The sequence below is a fragment of the Phasianus colchicus genome, unplaced genomic scaffold (assembly GCF_987193195.1).
Source record: "Phasianus colchicus unplaced genomic scaffold, bPhaCol1.hap1.1 HAP1_SCAFFOLD_45, whole genome shotgun sequence".
Classification (NCBI taxonomy): Eukaryota; Metazoa; Chordata; class Aves; order Galliformes; family Phasianidae; genus Phasianus; species Phasianus colchicus.
Genome location: NW_028325225.1, coordinates 774,403 through 788,514, shown reverse-complemented (window position 1 = coordinate 788,514; position 14,112 = coordinate 774,403). Strand labels below are relative to the sequence as shown.

Here is a 14,112-nt window from a genome sequence, read left to right as displayed (position 1 = left end):
GACAGGCCTCTGAGGTCTCTGACCTCTGTGGGTGTCCCTGTTCATTACTGGGGAACTGGACTCAATGGTCTGTAAGAGTCCCTTCCAACTCAAAAAAAAATTCTAGTTTTGGGTTACTATAAGATGAAAGCAAAAATGTATATACTGATCTACTGGTTTTCTTTTAAAAAACATTCATCTGATGCTGAAGGCTAATTCTGTAAAGCTGAAACTTAAATCCCAGCAGAAACAGGTTCCCAGATATTAAAAACAAACAAACAAACAAAAAAAAAAAATCATAAAAGTATGTATAATGAAATCTTTAGGCATGTGACAAACTTTGTTTTATATATTATATGATTTCAGAACATCTGTCACACACACTCACAAGACACTCACTCCTTAGAAGGAGAAGCAGAAGTTTAGATGATGATAAAGTTATGTTCTTACCACATTAGAAGGTTCCAATTTCTTCCTTCTAGCAAGGTCAGTGATATTATTGCCATTGTAGTTGATGCTCTCCATACAGCCTTTGAAATTTTTTTCTGCTGTTAGAACTTGGCTTCCCAGAAAAAGGCATGCCTCCAAAGGTTATCTTTGAATGTATCAGAAAATGAAAGACAGTTACTGGAGGACAAGGGCTTAGAATTTTTGCTTACTAGAAAAAGAAAGTATCAAACAAGTACTGGAAAAGTAGGAAAAAGTTAAGTTTCAAGGACATTTCCATCAGAAAGAATGGAAATGAAGAAAGAACGGAGCCCCCAGGCTGGTTGTTGAGTGAGAATTACTGCTTACCCAGCATCCGTTTGCTTCATCAAATGTCCCCCATCTGCTCACAGAAACCTCTCTAAGATGCTTTTCTGAAGAATATTTAGCAGCATGTTTCCCAGGGCTGATGCCTAGAGGAGAGGGTTACATGGAGACTTGCTGTCTATCTTGATGGCAAACCCCTCCTAAGTAGGAATCCAGAGCTGGTGACTCACTTTGTAGTCTTGTATAGGTCTGGGGCAAGACAACATTATGGCAGTGGGGAGATATTCATGGTCAGGCTGGACAGGCCTCTGAGGTCTCTGACCTCTGTGCGTGTCCCTGTTCATTACTGGGGAACTGGACTCAATGGTCTGTAAGAGTCCCTTCCAACTCAAAAAAAAATTCTATGATTCTATGATTCTATGAATATTCCTGGTTTTATTACAAGTACAAATACTGATAAAGCCTACATTCAAATTGTTTATTCCTTGCTTTTGGAGAAGCTAAAACACTAGCACTAAGAGTTTTAATCAACGTAGATAATAGCTTGTCAGTTGTTATGCACAGTGGTACGTGCACCCAGTTTGAAATTTCAGTGCCATTAATGTTTTTAATTTTTTAAGTGATATGACACAGTACATGCAATCAACAATAATGAACATACCATGGTTCAGGACCCCTGATCTCTCAGCTAGTAATTTAAAATATTTTCACGTGTAGAGACAAGACAAGTATTATGTCCTAAATGGAGTCTAGGTCCCCAGCACTATTTCTCTCTCTATTTGATCCCTAAAAACAACTGTTCTCTTGCCAAAGATTTTGCATCGTTAAATCTCCTTTCTGAAACAATGAATATTGTGTAGTTGCAGGCCACTTTTTCAAACCTGTGGACATTCCCTTTGCTTCTACTTCTTTAAGCAACCTGCAGTTGCAATACACTTTTGCAGTACAGTCTTGAACCTCTTTATTCCTTGTTTTTCAGTCACCATGGGCTGTGTCTGTGCTGTCTTTGTAACCAGGACCAGGGAATGACCTCTTTTCTCCCAGTCAGTTTTCTCAACACATCTACTGGTGTGGATGAAGCAAGCAAAGGCAACAAGAAAAGCAAATACAATTATACTAGCAAGCAGGAGTATCATTTATTATAGATGATAATCACATGTTGGTTTGTCACTAGGTGTGTTTAATCAACAACTTTCTTTTTGAAATAAGAGTGAAGATAAAAGAAAAGTTCAAATAGGATTCCTACATGTCTCGTTTTCATTAAAGATTAGATCTGCTACAACACGATGAACTGAGGATAATATAATGTAATGTCCAAACACTTTTTTTCAAGTAATGTTAACACTGAATGAAAGGTATACAGGCTTCAATGAAATTAGGCAGTTGAGGCCTAGTTGAATGCTATTTGTTGTTGAATGGTATTTGTGACAGTGTTGAAAGAAATGGCTGATGTTATTGTAAAGTTATTGTCTGTCATCTATGAAAAACGGTGTTCTGCACAGGTCTGTGAGTGTTAGAAATGGGCTTTCTTGAAGAGCTGTCTTTATGGAAAAGGAGGCATTGCTTGCAAACTGGTAAATTGGGGAAAAAAAAAAAAAAAAAAAGTAACATTTCTGATTTCCAATTTAGTTATTAGAAAATCCCCATCATCTCTCTTTATATTATATGAATACTCCATGGTGTCCTTGGGATGACAAGATGCCTGTACTGCTATTTAGATATGCACAAATACAACAAATCCATGGGCAGATCTTTCCCCTACTGCATTTTTTTAATGTATTTCTTTATTGCTAAACTAAAAGGAAAATAATAGTAGAAAAAATTCAATCACCTTAATCAGCACATGCAAGTCTTAAAAATCTTTTTCTTGCTCTGTAATACTGAAAAGACCTGATGGGAAATGTTACCTTCCAAGTTTTGCTCTGTGTATATGCATTTCCTATTTAAACCCTCACTCAGCAAGAGAAGGAAAAACACTTCTCAGTTTCAGTGTAAGTGCCCCATGGAATTTTCTACAGGAAAAATATCACTTTAGATCTGTCAGACAATAACATTTTATTACCTCAAGGATGTTATCTGAACCTGAGGTCTAATATCTAAATGAACTGCAGTTCAGATTATTTGAGATTTAGCAGAAAGACAGAGGGATGGAAAGTTTCATAGAAAGATTCTATGGGGAGAAGTCTCATTCATTTATTGTGGATAAATATGATGAAAAGGTATTCATATACCAAGTTTTAATAACTGTATGGTTAACAGGAGGAACAGTAGACAGCTTTGAGCAGTAGCTGACATACAGAACAGGAGAGTTGGAAGAGTAATATTTCCAAGAAGATTAATTTAATTTAAAGGCAGAATGTTTTTTGGCTATTGGAAAGTTCTCTGTTGTGTTGAGCAAAAGGATAGATATACTGGCTGAAAATAAACCTGTAAAAGTGAGGTAATGCATTTACTAAAACAACAATAATTGCTATATCAGGATGGATCATATATTAAAGGCAATAAAACTCTGATTAATAGCTGTCAGGTTATTTCTTTATTTTCTCAAATATTTATTTGAGCGCAACATACTATAAATACTTTAAAGAAAATGTTTATCTTATATTTGTACATGATTGCACTCAGTAATACATGGAAGAGCAGCCACTGAAGTGGGAGGATCATAAGCCCAATGTATGTGAAGAGAGAGAGCAATAAATTTGATTCTTCTCAGCATTTTTCTGTTACAGGTTTTGAGAAACTTGTTAGATTTTAGTACCTGCAAATGTAAATGAAACCAACATAAAATACCATACATAACCTTATTACTTTAAATAACATAGAAAATATGGATTGGAAGACTCGTGTGCATGTTCTTTTTTTCTGTCTTAGACCTGAATAAAGCTGTAAAGAAGAAATTAATGCTCTAGTAAGTCACTGTCAACTCTTGCAAGTCCATTTGGGAGAAAATTTGACACTCCATTTTTTTTTTCTTGTTGTCCTTCTATCTCCTACTCTCCTTTCTGTGTATGTTTATTATTTGCCTCATTTCTGTGAAAACAAATCAGGCTCCATTAATAAAAGCAAAAACTGTTTAAGGCCATCCATCTTACTCTTTCTCCTCAAAGGTTTGCTGCCACTTGTTCTATCACAGAGGACTGCAAAACTTTTTTGCTCCACATTGTTACCCTCTAAAGATAAAATGAATAAATTGCTTAAGAAGATGTTGAAAGACTCTTAATGGTGCATTTATGATCATAACATACGTATTTGTGAGACCTAAGGATTTTTATTCATTCTATTTTTGTTCAATGTAAAATCAAGATTAACTTCTTAGATTTTCTGGACATCCTCGTTGTATAAATTTAATTTTTTACTCCTTTTCCTTGTACAACTTCTGAAATCTGACAGTAAGAACATTTTTATTTTTGTCTCAAACCTCTTTTTTATTCTTTGTCCATCTATTTTTTTTTTCCCCCTATGATGCTTCTTATAACTTTACCAATTACTTTGTGTTCCATTTCATTACGTTATTTATTTTTGCTTTTTCTTTAGGGCAGGATATGTCTACTGCTATGCATCTGCACAGTTCCTACAATGGAGCTTTGATCCTGGTTGGATTGCTTAAGTGCCATTAACATAAACGTGGTTAACAAAAATAGTAGTTTCAGCTTAGTATTTTTCATGCTAAATCAGGTTCAAAACTAGAAGAATAAAAGTTTTTTTGTAAGAAACATAAACATCCATGTTGATTTCATAAGTGAAACTGATTCTGTTTTTGAAGAGCGGAAGAAATTTAAATAATTCATCTGAAAGCAAAGTTCACTTCTGTTTTTATATTCTCAGAAGTGAATCATCAGATTAAACTAGCATGCCACAGTTTAGTGGTAAACCTCTAACACTACCAAATCTACATATGTAGATTTTGCTTTAATGTCACAGGCAACAGAATGTAATCAACTAACAAACAAAACAAGCAAACAGAAAATTCACATCCAAATAAACCAGAAAGAGGAGTTTATAGACACTCTACAGAACTGTTAGCTGTGCTATGCTTTTCAAAAGCTGGAATTTGTCCTACAGACATCTCAGAAGTTGCACATCTGTCCAAGAAGAATCATTGCACTTTATTTCTACTGTACATGTTTATCTTATATCTTATTCTTCATTACTGTTATGTACTATGCAAAATACATAAAGAAAAAAAGCAGTAATCAAACTATACATACTGTGAGCAGGGCTTTGTGAAGGCTGCAGTACTGTACAGAAGAAAGCCTTGAACAGATCTATCTCAAATTCAGGGTAATAATACATTTATTTCCTACCCACATTGCTCATGTAATCCACCAACTATTTTAGGAACGCCTAGATTCTTAAAAATACAGAAATTAAAGTGATTTCCTGATCAACCCTTACAGAAAGACACAAGTTTAAACATGAAAGCAACTATGAATGCTTTGGAGAGAAAAAAATAGAATGTAATGTTAATAATCCCTGTAATGTTAATAAGCTAACACCATGGGAGTGCTACAGATATCTAGGGGATATATGTATATAAGCTGCTCATTCAGTTTACGTGTTTGTCTTTTTCTTGGATGAGAAATAGTTGCTGTTTATTATTTCCTTAAATGCAACACAAGCATTTACTCATAATATCCAATCTGAGAACACCGTTCTTGTACCTGCTTATGAAAATCATAGATACAGAAATCAAAAGAAACTGTTTCAATCTGCTTGCATTTAAGGAAATAGGAAGTCTCTTTCCACCCTTGCGCATATTTAAGACTGTTTTCTGACAAACTGCTAGCTAAAGGCTTCAGTCTTTCTTTTTGTGCTTACTCCCTCAATGGAATAGCTGAGCTTTTGTAACTGTCCCTACTTTGAAGTTTTCTAGTGGATCCAGGTTGGTTTAAGTATCCTCTATTCCTCACTTCTGTCTTTTCTACCATTTTCTTCAAAAAGGAGCATGTTAAGAACATAAATTTCTATTCTGTTAAGAGTCTTCTCCTGCAGTTAGCTGGTTAGTAAATAATACTTTGCTCACTCACCTCACTCAACCTGCTGGCCACATTCTTTTTAATGCATCCCAGGATACCATTGGCCTTCTTGACCACAAGGCCACATTGCTGGTTTGTGGTCACCCTGCTGTCTACAGGGACACCCAGGCCCTGTTTGTAAGAGAATGTGATTGACTTCACTTCTTCCAGCAAAAAAAGAGAAGCAGGTCTAAGACATCTGTTTATCTCCAATTTAAACAACTTAATTTAGGTAGAATTATGTGTTTTACAGCTATTCACGTTGCTGTGAAAAGAAGCGCGGCTATACAAATAAGAAATCGCGCGGCTCTGCCCTCGCAACTCCCCCCGCCCCGCGCACGGAGGCGGCCCCCAGCCGCAGCCCCCAGCCGCAGCCCCCAGCCGCTCCCCCCCTCGCGCAGCGCCACTCCGAGGTGCCGCCTGCCGCAGCGACGGCGGCGGGGAGCCCTCGCGCCCAGAGGCGGCCTTCCCGGGGTCTGCCCTCTCCGCCCCCCTCCCACCTACCTGAGGGCAGCCGGCATCCGTCCGCGCAGCGGCGCACAGCCGGTGGCACCGCGCGCACAGCCTGCCTGCCTGCCTGCCTGCCGCCCTCCCTCGGACGAGGGTCCCCTTAGACGAAAGCACAGCCCCAGCCCGGCCGCTACCGCGAGGGACCGCGCCCGCGGCCGGAGCCCGGGGGCCGCGAGGAGGGAGGGCTGAGCGCCCGGTGACAGGTGAGGACGGCCCCCGCGCCGCTCCCTACCTCGCGCCGCTCTCCTCGCAGCCGGCGGCTCGCTTACCCTCGACCGCCGCCGCCCCCTCGCTCCGTTCCCCCGCCCTAACGCGGAGTTCAACGCGACCCCGCTAGCCGCGAGGCCCCGCCCCCCGCCCCGCACTGACGGCTCTCTCCGCCAATAGCGAAGAAGACGGCCGTCCTCGAGCTCCGCCCTCACCTCCTTCGACCAATAGGAGCTATCCGTGGTGCTGCCCCTCCGCCTTCCCGGCAGGCTCGGTTGGCTCGCAGCTGCCGAGCAACGGGCGCGGGGCTGCGGGTGGGGCCGCTGAGGGCGGTGGCCGGGCCCCCGCTGCGGGCCGGGGTTGGTGCCGCGGGATTGTGCCCGGGGCTTCTCGTTCGGGAGCTTTCGCCTCATAGATGGACGTTTTTTGTTCCCCTCCCCTTTTTCCCTCTTGGCTCAGCCATCAGGAGGATGGAAATATCTCCCGCACTCTCAAAGCTGTAATCTCGGCTTGCAGAAATGATAACTGGTATGTGAAGATGTTTCTAATTTTTTTGTTTCTTCACTTGTTTGTGAACCTAGGGTAGGGAGAAAGAACTGAAGTAACCTGCAGTGAGATTCTATCACTTTTGTAACTCCTTAAGCATAGTCAAGAATGTATGTTTGTGAACTACTTTATTAAGATAGTCCTGGTGGAGTATACTTTATATCACTGGGAGTCCAGGATTTTCTGAACAGTTCTTAAATCAGAGTCTATTACTTACAGGGCCTGCCTTACAGCATAAGATCACATGGCAGTGCCTTCTGCTTTCAGTATTTTACCAGTGCTGTGGTACAACTGGGTCTGGTTAATACCTGTTCAGATACAAGACAGAGTAAGGAAAATGTGTTTATTATTTCAGATCAGCCCTTTTTTACAAGCTTGTTATTATCTTCAAGAGAACAGATTGATGCTTTTGTTTTCTGTAGCAGAAACGTTACGTATAGAAGAAAACAGCACTTCCAAAGAGCATTGCTTTTCTGAGGACTCTATGGATTCTGCACTTAATTCAGTAAATCTGTCAAGCCCAGCCCGTCAAAATTCCACTGAATATCGTACTTCGGGGAGTGCAGCATATTACAGGAATTCCTTTCAGCCAGTGACTGCTACCTCAAATTCAGCCCCGATCCTGCGCCGGCTGTCATTGAGCTCTGCTGGGAACAGCAGTTACTATGAAGTCAGTAGGAATCGAATACAGAGGAGGATTGAAGGTATGCCTGAACTTTCCAAAGTATGTAACAGCTTTTATGAACATGCAAAGTCCGTGAGTTATGAACAAAACAAAAGCATCAATCTGTTCAAAACGATGTTCAAAACGATGGGCTTTGTAGCTTTGTTATTTAATTCCTTGCTATGTTCTCTTGAAGATAATAACAAGCTCCAAGCCTGTTAACAAGTCTCCTGTGAGACAAGACTTACTGAAGAATAGTCATTCTCAAGTAATCACTGGTCCTTTACTACATTAAAAAATTTCCAGTAAAATGTCTAATAGACAAGTTTGAGACAGTCTTCCATAAATCATCTCAGCTGTATATGTTAAATATTATGAGCAGGATGTGGACATAAGGTTTGATTTTTTTTTTTCATTGTCTGATATTAGCATTAACACATATGCAATCTCAGTCAAGCATTTTCATTATCTTTCTTAATGGTTATCTTCTGAGAATTTGTTTAGGAGTGCATTATGTTTCTATTTTTTATAAATATAAAAAGAATTTTTTAACATAAAAAAGCCTCTCATGTTAACTAGCAAATGTTTAATTTGTTCTACACAGTAGAGGGAGTCTCTAACTTCATATGCAAGAGGACAATTATCATCTGTAGATCTCCATATGTTCGGAGACAATAGCCATCACAAAAAACTGAAGAGACTACATGCAGAGCTGCAGAAGGCTGTAAATCCTAGACTCACATGCACACTAACACAATACAGTCTGATCACAATGCTGCAACTACGAGTCGTTAAACATCAGTGGGAACACCACTCCATTCTCTCATCATTGTATGTTCTCAGCTCCACTTGCACTAGGCCAACATCTAGCCTGAGGAAGAAGTTGGAAGCCTGATGCAAAAATCTGCATGAAACAAATGCTGCTTTGGCAAGAGACTTAAGAGCTGGAAAATATAGCTAACAGGTTCACAGAAGTGTAAACTCCACATTACCATCTTGAAAATTACTCTATGAAAGTTATAAAACATATGCTAGTGGAGCAGCATATTCTTGGGGGTAACTGGTACAATCTGTGAAACAAGTTCCTAGAATATGGTCTTTATTACTCTTCTTATATGACAACTTCCAATAATTTCTTGGGAAAATTCCAGAATTAAATAAAGGAAGAGTATTTTCCACAAACAAACAAACAACAGCAACAAAAAACACACAGAGAGCTTTTTAAGCACGTTTAACTTGTTCTATTAGCAATTACGTTCTCTCTCCTGAAGTCTGTATAAAACTGGAGTTTAGTGAAGAACTTGAGGTGTATTTCACAGTTATGATCTTCAGGCAACATTATCCCAAAGTGGAACAAAGACACCCAGAGAACCGGTTCCCTACTTAGTGAATTCAGTAAAGCAAGACATGCAATCCACCATAACATCTTCTATTAAACACAACACTTGTGGCAAAAAGAAGCTTTTAAGTCCACAAGCCCTTCTCTTTCAAGTACACAATCCTCAAGACAATAATGATAAACTTTCTAGTTTGATCTGTATCAAAAAAGCAAAGCAGTGGCTACTGAGGTTTTCGGAGAAAGCAAACTTTTATTTGTCGGCTTGAAGTAGCTGCAGCAACTTGCTAAAAGGAAAGCAATAGCCAGCTTTCTCACAGATACATCACCTTCCCCCCCCCACATCAGACCTCTTCTCCCAGAAATACCAGGACTCTGCTGAATATTTCCCATTTCCTCCGGAACATACAGCATTACACTCCGCAAGAGGACAGTTTCTTTCAGAAATGTGGCATTTTATCACAGATACACTATTTTTATGCCCAGTAGAGCTCCTTTTCTCCCAGAAATAGCACTGCTCTTAGGAAGAGCTCCCATTTTCTAACCAAAATGCTGCTTTACACTCCTCAAGATCACACTTACCCCCATCAAGATGGCAGTGTCACAGAAATACCAGCTTCTGCCCCCAAAATGGGACTTTGGCTCTCCAAAACAAGACATTTTCTCCCAGAAATACCAGGACTCTTAGAAATACCTCACGTTTCATCTCAAGAATACTGCTTTCCACTCCTCAAGATCACACTGACTCCCATCACAATGGCCTTTTCTCCCACATACACCAGCTTTCTCCCAAATACACGACATTTTCTCCCACATACACCCGTTTTCTCCCAAAGATGGGACATATTCTCCCAGAAATGCCAGCTTATTCTTTAAAAAACGGCCTTTTTTTCCCAAAATACCAGCTTTCTCACAAACACCTGTCATTTTCCAACCAAGTCTGCTACTATCTCCCAGAAACAGCTGGTTTCCGAGAAATACCTGACGTTTGCTCTCCCAAATACTACTTGACACTCCTCCAGAGGACACTGTCTCCCCTATTTACCACGTTGTCTCCCCAAGAGACCACTTGGCACACCAAAAAGACCACCGTTGCTCTCCAGTACAAGATCTTCTTTCCCACCGGTTCCCACTTTTCTCCCCCAGCTATGTCATTTCCTCCCAGAAATGCCACTTTTCCCTTGGAAATTTCACCTTCTCTTCCAAAAAGAGGAGATTTGCTCCCAGAAATACCCCTTCTCTTACAACTGCCACACGCTTTCTCCCCAAAAAGCCTCCATGACAATGCCAAATGGGACACTTGCAGCCAAGAAGAGGACACCTTCTCTCAGAAAGACCACTTTTCTCCCCAAGAGAGGAGATTTTCTCCCAATTGGATGACATTTGCTGTAAGAAAGACCTGTTTTCTTCCCTCAAGAGGACATTGTCTTTCCCACTGAGGACATTTTCTCCCAGAAGTGCCGCTACTCTGTGAAACACCTCCATTTCCTCCCAAATCTACTCCATGACACGCCTCAGGATGACACTTACTCCCCGATTTGGGGCATTTTCTCCCAGAAATACCACTTCTCTCCCAAAGGGATGGCCTTTTCCCTCTCTAGCATCTGTTTCCTCACCAATACCTGGCATTTTCTCCCAGAAACACCAGCTTTCTCACAGATACATCACCTTCCCCCCCCCACATCAGACCTCTTCTCCCAGAAATACCAGGACTCTGCTGAATATTTCCCATTTCCTCCGGAACATACAGCATTACACTCCGCAAGAGGACAGTTTCTTTCAGAAATGTGGCATTTTATCACAGATACACCATTTTTATGCCCAGTAGAGCTCCTTTTCTCCCAGAAATAGCACTGCTCTTAGGAAGAGCTCCCATTTTCTAACCAAAATGCTGCTTTACACTCCTCAAGATCACACTTACCCCCATCAAGATGGCAGTGTCACAGAAATACCAGCTTCTGCCCCCAAAATGGGACTTTGGCTCTCCAAAACAAGACATTTTCTCCCAGAAATACCAGGACTCTTAGAAATACCTCACGTTTCATCTCAAGAATACTGCTTTCCACTCCTCAAGATCACACTGACTCCCATCACAATGGCCTTTTCTCCCACATACACCAGCTTTCTCCCAAATACACGACATTTTCTCCCACATACACCCGTTTTCTCCCAAAGATGGGACATATTCTCCCAGAAATGCCAGCTTATTCTTTAAAAAACGGCCTTTTTTTTCCCAAAATACCAGCTTTCTCACAAACACCTGTCATTTTCCAACCAAGTCTGCTACTATCTCCCAGAAACAGCCGGTTTCCGAGAAATACCTGACGTTTGCTCTCCCAAATACTACTTGACACTCCTCCAGAGGACATTGTCTCCCCTATTTACCACGTTGTCTCCCCAAGAGACCACTTGGCACACCAAAAAGACCACCGTTGCTCTCCAGTACAAGATCTTCTTTCCCACCGGTTCCCACTTTTCTCCCCCAGCTATGTCATTTCCTCCCAGAAATGCCACTTTTCCCTTGGAAATTTCACCTTCTCTTCCAAAAAGAGGAGATTTGCTCCCAGAAATACCCCTTCTCTTACGACTGCCACACGCTTTCTCCCCAAAAAGCCTCCATGACAATGCCAAATGGGACACTTGCAGCCAAGAAGAGGACACCTTCTCTCAGAAAGACCACTTTTCTCCCCAAGAGAGGAGATTTTCTCCCAATTGGATGACATTTGCTGTAAGAAAGACCTGTTTTCTTCCCTCAAGAGGACATTGTCTTTCCCACTGAGGACATTTTCTCCCAGAAGTGCCGCTACTCTGTGAAACACCTCCATTTCCTCCCAAATCTACTCCATGACACGCCTCAGGATGACACTTACTCCCCGATTTGGGGCATTTTCTCCCAGAAATACCACTTCTCTCCCAAAGGGATGGCCTTTTCCCTCTCTAGCATCTGTTTCCTCACCAATACCTGGCATTTTCTCCCAGAAACACCAGCTTTCTCACAGATACATCACCTTCCCCCCCCCACATCAGACCTCTTCTCCCAGAAATACCAGGACTCTGCTGAATATTTCCCATTTCCTCCGGAACATACAGCATTACACTCCGCAAGAGGACAGTTTCTTTCAGAAATGTGGCATTTTATCACAGATACACCATTTTTATGCCCAGTAGAGCTCCTTTTCTCCCAGAAATAGCACTGCTCTTAGGAAGAGCTCCCATTTTCTAACCAAAATGCTGCTTTACACTCCTCAAGATCACACTTACCCCCATCAAGATGGCAGTGTCACAGAAATACCAGCTTCTGCCCCCAAAATGGGACTTTGGCTCTCCAAAACAAGACATTTTCTCCCAGAAATACCAGGACTCTTAGAAATACCTCACGTTTCATCTCAAGAATACTGCTTTCCACTCCTCAAGATCACACTGACTCCCATCACAATGGCCTTTTCTCCCACATACACCAGCTTTCTCCCAAATACACGACATTTTCTCCCACATACACCCGTTTTCTCCCAAAGATGGGACATATTCTCCCAGAAATGCCAGCTTATTCTTTAAAAAACGGCCTTTTTTTTCCCAAAATACCAGCTTTCTCACAAACACCTGTCATTTTCCAACCAAGTCTGCTACTATCTCCCAGAAACAGCCGGTTTCCGAGAAATACCTGACGTTTGCTCTCCCAAATACTACTTGACACTCCTCCAGAGGACATTGTCTCCCCTATTTACCACGTTGTCTCCCCAAGAGACCACTTGGCACACCAAAAAGACCACCGTTGCTCTCCAGTACAAGATCTTCTTTCCCACCGGTTCCCACTTTTCTCCCCCAGCTATGTCATTTCCTCCCAGAAATGCCACTTTTCCCTTGGAAATTTCACCTTCTCTTCCAAAAAGAGGAGATTTGCTCCCAGAAATACCCCTTCTCTTACAACTGCCACACGCTTTCTCCCCAAAAAGCCTCCATGACAATGCCAAATGGGACACTTGCAGCCAAGAAGAGGACACCTTCTCTCAGAAAGACCACTTTTCTCCCCAAGAGAGGAGATTTTCTCCCAATTGGATGACATTTGCTGTAAGAAAGACCCGTTTTCTTCCCTCAAGAGGACATTGTCTTTCCCACTGAGGACATTTTCTCCCAGAAGTGCCGCTACTCTGTGAAACACCTCCATTTCCTCCCAAATCTACTCCATGACACGCCTCAGGATGACACTTACTCCCCGATTTGGGGCATTTTCTCCCAGAAATACCACTTCTCTCCCAAAGGGATGGCCTTTTCCCTCTCTAGCATCTGTTTCCTCACCAATACCTGGCATTTTCTCCCAGAAACACCAGCTTTCTCACAGATACATCACCTTCCCCCCCCCACATCAGACCTCTTCTCCCAGAAATACCAGGACTCTGCTGAATATTTCCCATTTCCTCCGGAACATACAGCATTACACTCCGCAAGAGGACAGTTTCTTTCAGAAACGTGGCATTTTATCACAGATACACCATTTTTATGCCCAGTAGAGCTCCTTTTCTCCCAGAAATAGCACTGCTCTTAGGAAGAGCTCCCATTTTCTAACCAAAATGCTGCTTTACACTCCTCAAGATCACACTTACCCCCATCAAGATGGCAGTGTCACAGAAATACCAGCTTCTGCCCCCAAAATGGGACTTTGGCTCTCCAAAACAAGACATTTTCTCCCAGAAATACCAGGACTCTTAGAAATACCTCACGTTTCATCTCAAGAATACTGCTTTCCACTCCTCAAGATCACACTGACTCCCATCACAATGGCCTTTTCTCCCACATACACCAGCTTTCTCCCAAATACACGACATTTTCTCCCACATACACCCGTTTTCTCCCAAAGATGGGACATATTCTCCCAGAAATGCCAGCTTATTCTTTAAAAAACGGCCTTTTTTTCCCAAAATACCAGCTTTCTCACAAACACCTGTCATTTTCCAACCAAGTCTGCTACTATCTCCCAGAAACAGCCGGTTTCCGAGAAATACCTGACGTTTGCTCTCCCAAATACTACTTGACACTCCTCCAGAGGACATTGTCTCCCCTATTTACCACGTTGTCTCCCCAAGAGACCACTTGGCACACCAAAA

At 41.7% G+C, this 14,112-nt stretch overlaps 1 long non-coding RNA gene across 2 annotated transcripts; it reads right to left on the bottom strand.

Annotated features, from left to right (window-relative positions):
* Nucleotides 1–441: 441 nt before the first annotated feature.
* LOC149912015 (uncharacterized) lies at nucleotides 442–6,564 on the bottom strand. 2 transcript variants are annotated; one of them, XR_016462509.1, is made up of 3 exons: nucleotides 6,252–6,564; nucleotides 5,760–5,879; nucleotides 442–574 (listed from the first exon to the last, which is right to left on the bottom strand). It is a non-coding gene; the product is annotated as an uncharacterized LOC149912015 (long non-coding RNA). The 2 variants fall into 2 exon arrangements; XR_016462508.1 differs by lacking the exon at nucleotides 442–574 and adding an exon at nucleotides 3,441–3,490.
* Nucleotides 6,565–14,112: the final 7,548 nt, after the last annotated feature.